Source organism: Lampris incognitus, chromosome 14 (genome assembly GCF_029633865.1).
Source record: "Lampris incognitus isolate fLamInc1 chromosome 14, fLamInc1.hap2, whole genome shotgun sequence".
Lineage (NCBI taxonomy): Eukaryota > Metazoa > Chordata > Actinopteri > Lampriformes > Lampridae > Lampris > Lampris incognitus.
The window spans coordinates 16677684-16690730 of NC_079224.1; positions in this window are offsets into that span (position 1 = coordinate 16677684).

A 13047-nucleotide genomic window follows, 5' to 3' on the forward strand; every position below is an offset into this window, starting at 1 on the left:
TGTTAGTGGGTGTTAGTGGGGTTTTTGTCCATTCAACATTTCCCCTATAGAGGGGAAATGTTGAATAGAGTAATGTTTTATGCTACGTATGCTATTTCCACTTTGAAACTCGCATCAAGCGTCCAGACGGGCTGTCACGTGAACTCGCATGTCAAAACAACAGTGAAGTTGAAAGCAATTCTTAAAAAAAGACTTTTGTTGGTCCGTAGCGGGTTAGTTTGAAGTTGATTCCTGTCTGCTACATGTATATCTGGGTTTTCAAGGGATGTCCCGCCCTTACTCCCTGATATAAATCCAGCTATATCCCATTGGAGAAGGCTTCAAAGATAGAGGTGTTAACCTGTTCCATCTTGGGGTAGATAATTAGCTGGAATGCACAGCGTGTCGAAGCAGGGCCTAGAGACTTAGCACCGACTCAAACCTGTGGCATCAAACGCAGATAAGTGTCCTTACTTGGCATTACATGCTTCAATTGTCAGGCTGAAACCAAATGATTTGTGACTCTCTGTCATTGCCTTTCTCCAACACCTACAATTCCGCCGTCCGTGGCGTTGATATGCTGGTGTTGTAGCGCAGCAAGTGAACGAGCTGAAGATCTCGTGTGACCTTCTCCAATAGAGACACACTTACAATTCAAAACCGATCATACATTTTCGTTTTCGCCCGCGAAACAGATTCGAGCACAGTGGAGCGGCGACTAGCTGTGTAATCGTTACACTGTATGTAGTTAGGCATCCGAATGACTAGATAAAAACTGAAGCAGCATTCATCATGCATCATGCGCTTTAAGTTATGCATAGGACTTCTGTGTGCATGCCTGTCTGTGTGCGCGCGTGTGTGTGTGTGTGTGTATTTGTGTGTTGTTCAACAGCGCACCTGTCTGCCTCCGGGCTCTGGCGGCTACAGCCTCTCATTTCTGGCTGGCGCTCGTGTGGTAATGCATTAGAGGGCTTGTCACCGTGCTTTATTGAAGGCGACTGACAACCTATTTGACACTCTCGACAAGGTCAAAGGTGTCGACCTGCTCAGGCTGACAGAGAGACGGACACATAGAAGACACGGGCGAATTGAGACTCTTTCACAGCAAAATCCTGCTATTTTCCTAGGTATCAGATGCGGTGATTGTTGATTAAAAAACCCTTTCACACCACCAGGTTGATTTTAATCTTCTTTTTCTTCTTTTTTTCTCCTGGAAAGCCCCGTGTCTCATACATCAGAAAATCCCTACATTTTATTTACATCAGACCTTGTGTAGTCTGATAATCGCCTTTGTGTTGTCAACTTCTTGCTCACGCTGAAGATAAAAAATAGTGAGTGGACTAGATTATTCTGTTGTGTTGCTGTTTTAGCCAGTATTTGCACATTGTGCAACTGCTTTTTGCTGTTGATTTTCCAGCAGAGTGGGGAAAACTATAGCAACTGTATTCGGCCACAATAATGCGAGTTGGTCTGCTGCATCCGGCGGGCCAAGGGAACACAGCCCTGCTCGGAGCTGCGCCCGAAGAGGAGGCAGCGAGGGCGGTCTGACAGGACACGGAAGCAGGGCAGGCCAAGCTAGTTGCTAGCCCATGCAGGCCGTCAGTTCCGATAACACCAAGGGTGGTCTGGCGGCGGCCTCACCTAGCGTTGACTGTGTTTTTGGTGTCATTGTGTTGAGTGTTGGGGAGGCGTGTCAAGGGTGTCTGGCTGGGAGAGCTGGCGTTGGATCGGCTGGGGGAGCTTGGTCTGCTGCGTCCGGTAGGCCCAAGGACCATGGCCCTGCCCGCAGCTGCACCCGAAGAGGAAGCACCAAAGGCGGTCTGACAGGACGCGGAAGCGGAGCAGGCTAAGCTAACTGCTAGCCCATGCAGACCAGCAGTTCCGACAGTCATCCTGGCTGGCAGCGCTGTTGGAGAGTGGTTTATTTGGTTTTTTGTTTGTTTATTTATTTATATGTTGGAATTGTAGTTTTTTTGTAGTTTAGATATACACTCACCAGCCACTTTATTAGGCACACCTGTCCAACTGCTCGTTAACGCAAATTTCTAATCAGCCAATCACATGGCAGCAACTCAATGCATTTAGGCATGTAGACATAGTCAAGACGATCTGCCGCAGTTCAAACCAAGCATCAGAATGGGGAAGAAAGGTGATTTAAGTGACTTTGAACGTGGCATGGTTGTTGGTGCCAGACGGGCTGGTCTGAGTATTTCAGAAACTGCTGATCTACTGGGATTTTCACGCACAACCATCTCTAGGGTTTACAGAGAATGGTCCGAAAAAGAGAAAATATCCAGTGAGCGGCAGTTCTGTGGGCGAAAATGCCTTGTTGATGCCAGAAGTCAGAGGAGAATGGCCAGACTGGTTCGAGCTGATAGAAAGGCAACAGTAACTCAAATAACCACTCATTACAACCGAGGTATGCAGAAGAGCATCTCTGAACGCACAACACGTCGAACCTTGAGGCAGATGGGCTACAGCAGCAGGAGACCACACCGGGTGCCACTCCTGTCAGCTAAGAACAGGAAACTGAGGCTACAATTCGCACAGGCTCACCAAAATTGGACAATAGAAGATTGGAAAAACGTTGCCTGGTCTGATGAGTCTCGATTTCTGCTGCGACGTTCGGATGGTAGGGTCAGAATTTGGCGTCAACAACATGAAAGCATGGATCCATCCTACCTTGTATCAACGGTTCAGGCTGCTGGTGGTGGTGTAATGGTGTGGGGGATATTTTCTTGGCACACTTTGGGCCCCTTAGTACCAATTGAGCATCGTGTCAACGCCACAGCCTACCTGAGTATTGTTGCTGACCATGTCCATCCCTTTATGACCACAGTGTTCCCATCTTCTGATGGCTACTTCCAGCAGGATAACGCGCCATGTCACAAAGCTCAAATCATCTCAGACTGGTTTCTTGAACATGACAATGAGTTCACTGTACTCAAATGGCCTCCACAGTCACCAGATCTCAATCCAATGGAGCACCTTTGGGATGTGGTGGACCGGGAGATTCGCATCATGGATGTGCAGCCGACAAATCTGCAGCAACTGTGTGATGCTATCATGTCAATATGGACCAAACTCTCTGAGGAATGTTTCCAGTACCTTGTTGAATCTATGCCACGAAGGATTAAGGCAGTTCTGAAGGCAAAAGGGGGTCCAACCCGGTACTAGCAAGGTGTACCTAATAAAGTGGCCAGTGAGTGTATGTGTTCTTATAGTTTGGATATGTTTTTGCTTTGTGTTGCACTGCTGGGGGAAACTGTATTTCGTTTCGTTTCATGTACACAAGTGCATGAAATGAAATGACAGAGGATTGCTGAGCTGATTTCCCAGGGTTTCACACCAAAGGTGGTGGCACTTTGCTGCTGCACCAATAAAGCCTGCAGGTGTCCTGATCTGATGCTCAGATAGAAGACAACAGTTGATATATAGATCCTTTTCAAACAGACTTCATCATTTTGTTTCATATTTGTGCTTTCCCCCTCTGACTCTTCTATTTTTCGGTTTCTGTCTGACACGAAGCAGCAAACACACACCAAAAAAAAATGTCCTTGTCATTCCATAGTTCCTCAAATCCTTTTTGTGCAACTCCAGAGTAAATCGATATGGCTAAGCGTGTGAAAACAACAGGAAACGGGTTTACCACCCCTCCACCTGAGCAAATTAACAAATTATTTAAGTAAAATTTTGTAATATTCACACATGCGCGTGAGGATGTGCAAGACGTTGAGACTACATAGGATGGAGATAATGGCACAACAAATTCTAAAGTCTCAAATCCTTGTTAAGACCCTCGATCTTTCAAACTAAACTGGATCACACCAAGAATCTCCTATCCTTTTATCCTGTTTAGGTCCTCTAATCCCTCAGCCATTTTCCATTCTCTCTGCTTTTCTCATTTCAAATGGCAACCGTTTGGTTGTCCGGCATTGGAACGTTGAGAATTTGTTCTCTCTGTGAAAAGAAAGTAACTATATTGAAGAAAGGAAGAACAGCTTGACAGAGCCAAGAATGCCACTGATCTCTTTAAGTCCCATAATGAGGTGCTTTCTCTGCTCTGAGCTTGTATTGACATGGAGACTAATGATTTCCACATAGTAATAGATTCAGAACGTAATGCGAAGGGGTGGGAAAGACAACACAGAGTGATTAAGGTAGTGGAGTAGCCAAGATGCTCAATACCTCCCTTCATACGGGATTTGAAGTCTCTCAATGATATCACATCCTTTGGAGCAAACAAACAGAGAAAGGGTGTATTGCACCATTTAGATGTATCTTGGGGGTTTTGGGACAAGAAAAACCTCACCTGAATTATACAAATGTAATGAGTCCAGTGACTAAGTGTAATGTTTAAAAGATAAAGTGAAATGTTTGGATGTCAATGAAATCTCTCGCAAGTCGTGGTCTTTCCAATTAGGGACTAATGCTATCTATATTAACCCTTTGCCCCCTCCCTGACTTAGCTTTAGAGAGGGAGGTACAAGGCGGCTGGGGGGTGCCTCCATAAAAACAGCACTAAAATGCAATTACAGTGCCGTGAAGAATGGGACTTGTCAGTAATTTGCTGGCTAAAACCGAGGAGATTGCAGGTCTGGGGCCGATTGGAATTCTGAGCCTGCAGTGCAGTGTGGGAAAAGCAGTGGGAAGGCAAGCACCACCCTTTGTGAAGTAATTACTGGAACTACCAGAGGCCAGCGCCATTCCCTGCTAATGATAACCCCTCTCATCTCCACTGGTAGTCACCTTGTAATTGATATACCTGATCCCACTCATGCACTCGCTCACTCTCGCACTTACTCGCTTGCTCGCTCGCTCACTCACGCTCAAAAAATACACAAACACTGCTTGCATGCACATGCAAGCCTATGCATGCAGGCATGCATGTAAGCACACACACACACACGCACTCTCTCACACATGCCATGTTATACTTGTGGGCACACCTCATTGATTACAATAATTCCCTAGCTCATAACCCTAACCTTAACCATCATAACTGCATGCCTAACCTTGACCCTAACATTAACCTAATTCTAACCTTAACCCTAAACCCAAATCCTAACCCTAAAATAGACCCTTTTCCTCATGGGGACCCATAAAATGTCCCCACAAGGTAGGCGGTTTCAGGATTTTCTATTCTAATGGGACATTTGATCCCCATTAGGATAGAAAAATCTGGTATACAGGCTCTCTCTCTCTCTCTCGCTCGCTCGCTCATAAACTGATGTTCTCAAAATCAGCGATCGTTGACAATATCCCAGAAGAACTTTTAATAAAAAAGAAAATATCAGTGTCATATGGGTCACATTTCCAGTGTGTCATGAAAATCCATGGATAGAGGCTTAATCCTCAACACCCTCCCCTCCCATCAGCGAGCAAGAAGAAGTTGAATAAATTAACATTACTGTGAAATGCTATTGTCTCCATCATACCTGCTGAACTGCTTTGAGCTGTAGGTGAAAAGGTGACTGGCTCATCACGTCGGCCTGCTCCCCTCCACCCCCATCGCTGGTCTGGATGACCCCTTGTCAACCCCCTGCAACAGCTCCACTAGTCCACCTTTCACAGCTGCATACCTGAGTACAAACAGAGGTGTTTGTGGAAAAAGTGAAGAATTCCTGTATTTCTGTCATGTGTGCAGTCTCTTCCTTATGGTGCAAGTCATTTCACACAATGCACTTGCAAGCATGCATGCATGCACTTGCACCTAGACATAGTGTGCATAAGGCATATGCACATATGCATGCCTGCATGCGAACACATACACACACTTCACACACTGACACACACACTAACACTGCATTGTATAGTGCATCATTAGCATGTCCTCATATGCCCCCCCCCCATTATCTTCCAAGTTTGACTAAGGCTCTCCTGTAAGTACAGAGGTGGCAGAATTCCTTTGTTCCCTTCAACAATACAAACAAGCACTTCAAAAGAAGCAAGGCTGCTTTACAGGTGCCACCTCTCCTCTGATGAAGGGCGTCCCCTTTTGGAAAGACACCTCATCGGCCTCATTCCAGGCAAATGATGCACTTCTCCAGTTATTCCTCGCCGGCTATGAAAGAGAAAATGCCACGGTTGCCGCAGATGTCGAATGTTTCCAAATGACGTTTGCGGCACCTACATTAACACCAGGCAGAGAAAGGGTTAAACATGTAAAAAAAATGCTTGGACCATCTGTAAATGTCTCCAAAAGTGATAATTTGGCCAACAAGCAAGAGTAATGATAATCTCAAAGGGACATGTCAAGTGATTGCTTTTGTGTGAGAAATTACACATCCTTAAATCTCTACTTTAAATATAGAGGCAGGAGTATTGGGAAAGGGTGTCGGGATCTATTGGTTTAGAAAACAGAAGTGCAAAAGATTATCACTCCGCCGGGTATATAAATACAAGCCAAACAAGGCAAAACGGCGTGCTTTCTCACACTCTGTGGAGCAGCAGATGTGATTTGTGGCGATGTTGGACGGTAAATGTGCAATTTATCATGGACATCGAAAATTATGAACATTTTCCATGCAATATTCAAGCAAGAAATTAATTGTACTTTAAATGTGCTTTCTGCTTGGGGTGCTCGTGTTGCACGAGGAGTGAGGGTGCAGAACCACACATGAACATCAGAAGGTTATCTTCAAAGTCGCTTACATAATGAGGTGCCCACTCTCGGAGAGTCACTCTGTGGCTCCTTTATGGCCGAACACTTTATGGTGTGTGTGATCTGCACAATGCAACCTTTAAGAATCAAATTCTTCTTCGGATGAAGGGATTTCATTAGGGAACAGTGAAGTGATACAACTGCAGTTTCTGTGAAGTAAATATGTTCCCTTCTAGTTACACTTATACGGATTGAACGCCTTCGAATTGGATTTGATCCACGTCAGTATTGATCACAAAGGTGGCGTGATGTATGTTTGCATACGTGACGTTTGGAGGACCGTGTTCACTCGTCTAAAAACATCAAACGCTTTCGCTGGGTGAAAAGAAGTGCGAGTTGCGTGGGCGTGTTTTGCACCGTGTCATTTGAGTGTGGGGTTTTGCACCACACTGCTGTCTATCTTGGCCTTGTCTGCCCCACCAGACCGCGGACATATTGAAATGCGTGGAGTTCTTTATTGTGAATATCGGTGTGAAAATCAGGATCTACCTCTCCCTATCCAACAAAAGCAAAAACAGGACATAAAAAGAGGCGGAGGACACTGATTGCAATTAGGTCCATTGTCTCCCATTTATATGGTTATTGGGTGGTGCCACTTGAGGTCTGGCCGTGTCGAAGTTCTCACAGTCAGGAGGCCATCGCTCTCCCTGGAGCCGCCGAAGCCTCCTCTGGCAACTATCTGCTAACAATGTCTGTCTCACTCGGGTGACAATTCTGCTAGGTGGGTCTGGCTGAGGAGAAGGGTCTATTTCCTTCGGCAAAGGGCAGCATTGCTGCAGGGTTTCTGCAGTTTCTGTCTATCCTGTGATCTGTGTTACGTTTTGCACTTGTTCTCCTCCATTCAGATGGTGTGAAAAGCGTCAGCGGTTGAAGTGTGGAATGAGCCGCTCCACAGTCTGCTGGTCACTAAACCAAACCTGTCTCCGGCTCCCGGGAGCTCATAACACAACGGGCTCTTGGGGAAAGGAATGGCCGGTCTTCATTCATTTCCCATCATTAGGACAGGTTTAAGTACCATAGCAATTTTCCAAAATGTGTGGGAGAACAAGTCCAACCAGATAATAAGCCCCGTCAATTAGCTGAACTATGAGAGACAGCCTGGTGAAATGTTTGATTGGTGTGTGTGTGTGTGTGTTGGGGGGGGGGGTACACGGTCAAATGAATCTACATGAATGAAAGCGGAAGGGTATCACTTATTGTGTCTCTTCCCTCTGGAGGGGGTGTGTATCAGTCTCCCTGCGTGATAATGGGGTTAGGTAGCAGTGAGACCTGGCCTCTGGTGGGGATATTGTTGCCGGCCTTAAAGACTATCGGGGGTCCGGGGGCTGCATTGAAGAACTGGTGGGCTCTATTCAGATCAGATGACTAATCTGTCTCTACATCGGGCCTTTCGCTTTCCCCCAAAGCTGCACATATTTTCTAAACTCTCGTCACTGAGAGTATTCGGTTCATATTGTTGCTCCAGCAGCACAGCTGGGTTCAATACTCTCAATAGAATCAACTTTTTCACTGCAGGTCAGCCCCCCCCCCCCCAATAAATCCATAGACAACAATAGGAGCGTCTATTCTGAATTGCCGTCATGTATCTCTGATTAAGTTTGCTTTTCTTCTTTATTTTTTCCAAAAGGCTTTTTTTCTCAAGACTTGTATTGTCTGTGCGAGGTTGTTGTATTCTTGCATGTAGAAATGTTGTAATTTGTTTCTGCTCATCTATGAACGACATTAATGTTCACAAGCATTCAAACTGTAATAATCGAGCATTCAGTTCAAACACTAAACCTTATTTTTTTCTGATATACAATCACACAAAACTCAACTTCGAAAAAAGAACTAAGCAAGCAGGTGCAAATTACCATCCACAAAAGAGTCGGAAGTAAACTTCAGGCTCTCAAAACCCTGCTCAAGGGTGCAAAAATGAGTTTCAAGTGTTCACAACTTTTCGTTGCTCTTCAAAAACTTGATCAGGACGTTTCGAGACGTACTGGTCTGCTCCCATAACTCAATGGATGAATGTCTGTTTCATGTTTTGGCCGTCTATGGAGGCCGCTGTGAAGCAGGACTAAGCGATGCAGCGTTACTGGTCTGTCGTGGTGTTAATGAGGTGACACCTCTCCTCCTAAGGAGGGAACAAGGAAACTGGTATGCCAAACACACAAGCATTAAACGATGTTGATTGGATGTCTGGGGGGAAATGATAATGCCATTATTCCACTCCAACATGTTTTTATAGGGTTTGGGACTGGAGGGGGTGAGAGGGGATCAGTATATTCACATCCGACAAAGTAATCTGTGTAAGGGCCATGATGATTTACCTACAGTTTTTGCTGTTGTTTTTATTACCCGGCTGCATCTTCCATGTGCATAATTTCCAGTCATAGTCCAACAGAAGTAAAGTCAACAGGGATGTATACAGGCTACCGTTCTCTTCCCTCTTCATAGCTGTCAGATATTTACTTGTGTGTGTGTTTGAGAGAACCTCATTGATTAGTAAGACAAGCAGAGCTGTCATTGGAAATGAATGGTGGGTGTTTCTTCCATACAGTTGTTTCTGTACAGTTGGACTGGTACATAGTAAGCTCACTGAGCACATATTAAAATGTAAATTGATAACCGGTTACCCAAAAAAAAAACCCCAAAACAAAGCAAAACATAGGTTTAACATTCTTATTTTTTTTAAAAAGAGGCATCAGCAGAACTGTTTAAAGGGCCCACATTTTAAAGAAAACAGGGGTTTGCCTAGTCTTAGTATCGATTGAGTGGTTTGAAATAGTATTTATATGATTTGAAAATTCTGCGGCCAACCCGGAAGTTAATAACAGATAATGGAAACGAACTCCAGGCCCTATGACGAACACTACAGTCACTCCGGTAATATAGTAATATAATAAGACTCTCCTGTATTTTTAGATTGTATTAATTGGACTTTATATAACTGCAATTCAAAGAAAATTGAAAATTAATAGACAGCAATGGCCCAACTAGCCATTAGCTCAAATCAGCTAAGAATTATATCTCTATTGGTTGGACACAATAGGGTACATTGTTGGGGGTAATTTCATCACCAATTGCCAACATTATGATAATTTAAAAAGTGGACTTTACAATTTGATAATATAATAAAAGTTTGGTGTGTGTGTGTGTGTGTGTGTGTGTGTGTGTGTGTGTGTGTGTGTGTGTGTGTGTGTGTGTGTGTGAGCCTTGTGATGGCCTGGCAGCCTGCAGGGTGTCTCCCTGCCTGCCGCCCGATGACTGCTGGGATAGGCTCCAACATCCCTGCTACCCTGACAGTAGGATAAGCGGTTTGGATAATGGATGGATGGTTGATTTAAAAATCAGTTAGTACCACAACCTGTTTCCACGGTCTTGTATAAGGAGAAAAATCGCCTGATTAAACCACAGTCAGAATTGGTTCCAGGTTTTACGTCACACCTCAACCCCTGTAAAACCAGCCAATCATTTATTTACTTATTTATTTAACTTAGTAATTCATATTAATAGACCCCAGGTCAGATTCCCATGACAACAAGGCGTCACCCGTCTTGTTCCAGATGTAATTGCGTATCGCGTCTATCTCAGTGACTGGCGGAACTAAGAGCGACTCGTAACCGGCAAAGTGTCGAGCAAAGTTGGCCATGTCAGATGTGTGGTTTCTGGCTGTAAGTCAGCAAACAAATCTTTGCATAGTCGGAAGAAATGGCCGAAATTAATTTACAACACAAAACAGCCGTTAGGCCGCACAATATGACGTATTCAACTCGCGACTCAAAGACGCCGTTCAACACCTGGTTGGGTCAGGCGCCTGTCACTCACCAGTGAGGCCTCCAATCAGGGCCGTCGATCATAAACATGTGGACAAGTCCTACGTCCATAGAAAAGATCAATTCAAAAAATTAGATTTAGATTAAAGATGTTAGTTGTAAACACAGCACATCTTTGCTAAAATAACAGTATATTTATTAAAGAAAACGGATCTTGGTGCACAGCCCTGTCAACGGGCGCAAAAGGGAATAGCAAATGCATTGTTTTTTGCCGGTGTAACTGTGCGTGATGTCTACCTCGCGAGCTGCTGCGGCTCGCACGCGCATGGCGTCCATACAGGACAGCGTCTGTCTATCTACATAGGTTACTTTTGATGATGGCCATCTATAACCGAATGTTTCGTTTCATTATAAATGTCATTATAATTATTTTATTATAATTTATAAACAATTATAATATTAATTATACGTTAAAGAAATGTGATGTTGCTGGTATGACGTCGGTATGACTATCAACGGGTCTCTTTTATTATTATTATTATTATTGCTGAGCCGCGCGCCTCACGTGGCTCGAGCCGCGCCTGAGCCACGCGCTCACGCGGGCTGTGTGGCTGCTTTAACCTGTCAACATGGACGTCAAAATGAAAAGCGAGAGGTTCCGGTGCACACGTGCCGCTCAGGTAGGCCATGAATGAGCTTTGCAAAGCTCAAAGCTAAGCGTTATTGAAGCGTTGCTGTGTTACCGATTGTATTTTGTTGTCATCCTGCGGGATCTGTAGAAAAATGCACCGCGCCTCTCCTCTCCTTTGGAAATAGAAAATGTTACAGTTTTGTTCAGCACACGCTGTTATCCATTGTGACGTACATCTTAGAGTCAATACAACACAAGCAAGTATCTAGTCAGGGGGCGACAACAAGGGCCAAAAAACAGGTTCAAGTCCAACCTGGTGTCAGCAATCAGTGCACAAAGGCAACGCATAGGGTGCATAGAAACTTTTTTTTTGTATTTTTATTATTACCACCAGGTGTGGAGGTGTTCGTGAAAGAGCTGGGTCTTCAGCTTCTTCTAAAAGATGGTAAGGACTCAGAGGATCAGAAGGAGTTTGGTAACTCGTTCCACCACCGGGGAACTACAGAAGTTGAATGATCTCAATAAAGGACGAGCTTGGTGTTTTCTGATAAAGATACCCATGTTGTAAAATTTCCTCTCTGGGAATTTGGTGTAACTCACCATTGACACCCAGGTAACAATGGACATCATTTGTATTTTTAACAAACTAATTTGCATTGGCGAGTCACATATACTAGTGAAGAACTTGTTGCTAGTAAAGCAGAGACAAGCAAATGGTGGACACCCTATTTATTTGTGATGTAAAAAAAAGGCGTCACAAATTTTACGCATTTCAAAGACCAGGTCTGCTCCAGTTCGCAGGGATTTGACTATACAACAGTGTAAATGAATATCTGAAACCCAAAGATTTGATTTTTATTTTGATTAACATTCACAACATAAAATGCCCAACATCATCCAGATAGCTGGATTTATATATATATATATATATATATATATATATATATATATATATATATATATGTTTTCCATTGGAATGGGTCTTTAATGAAAAAAGAACAGAACTCTACTTCTTCAGCGTTGACAAAACAAAGCAAATTTCTTTACAAGTTAAGCTGTATTACATAAGAAGAGCATGCACTTTAACAGCTGTAGTGAATAAGAAGGCATATGTATTTTTTATGTTCTTTTATTTTGTGTTATAGAGTTAAAAATCTAGTAATCTACTACAGGCAGTCGGACAAACAGGACCTGTGTGCAGTCAGTGAAAAATAATAGACATGAGGTAAAAATGCTACAGTGTTACAACACTGCTCCAAAAGATGGATTTTATCTGCCATATATAGTTTTTATGAGCTAATATATACATAAGGTAAAATAAATAATTATAAAAAAACATCCAATTTTAGAACTCCATAAAAATGCAAAACTAGTTTGTACAAAACTTTGGATTTACAAAAAAAAAATTACAACGCAGGCAAATTGTCTGCACAGTCAAACAAACACAGGATCATATACCGTTTAGAGTGGTAACATGCTAGAAAACAAATCTCATACTGGTCCAGGTTGCCCCGTAGTTTTATTGAAAATATCTCAGCATGGAAAACCATTGATTGCCTTTTATTTGTAATCACAGTCACGGGGGAAACTCTTGTTGGGCCATGCAGATTTGAGGAGGGTTGAGTTTTGTACATGCCTGAGACGCAGCATCACACCAGCTGCAGAAACGATGTCATCTAATTTATATGCTTGAGCACAGTGACGACCATAGGTGAAAATAAATGCACGTATATGTTTCAATCTCGATTTTTAAAACTATGTGGCACCGTTCAGAGTTTTGCATCCCAAATAAATACTTTCTATGCTGTTATTAATCTGCTCAAATTACAGGAGAGCAAGTCATTTCCGCCCAATAAATCAAAAGATCGGTCGATTTGCATGACTGTAAAGCCGTAAAGGACCAGCTTGCAACTAAAATAAGCACAAATTCTATTTTGGTCTATTTGGTTAAACTGAACATCACTGTATGCAAAAACAAAAAAAATTAGTAAAAACTTCACATTTTTCTCCAAACT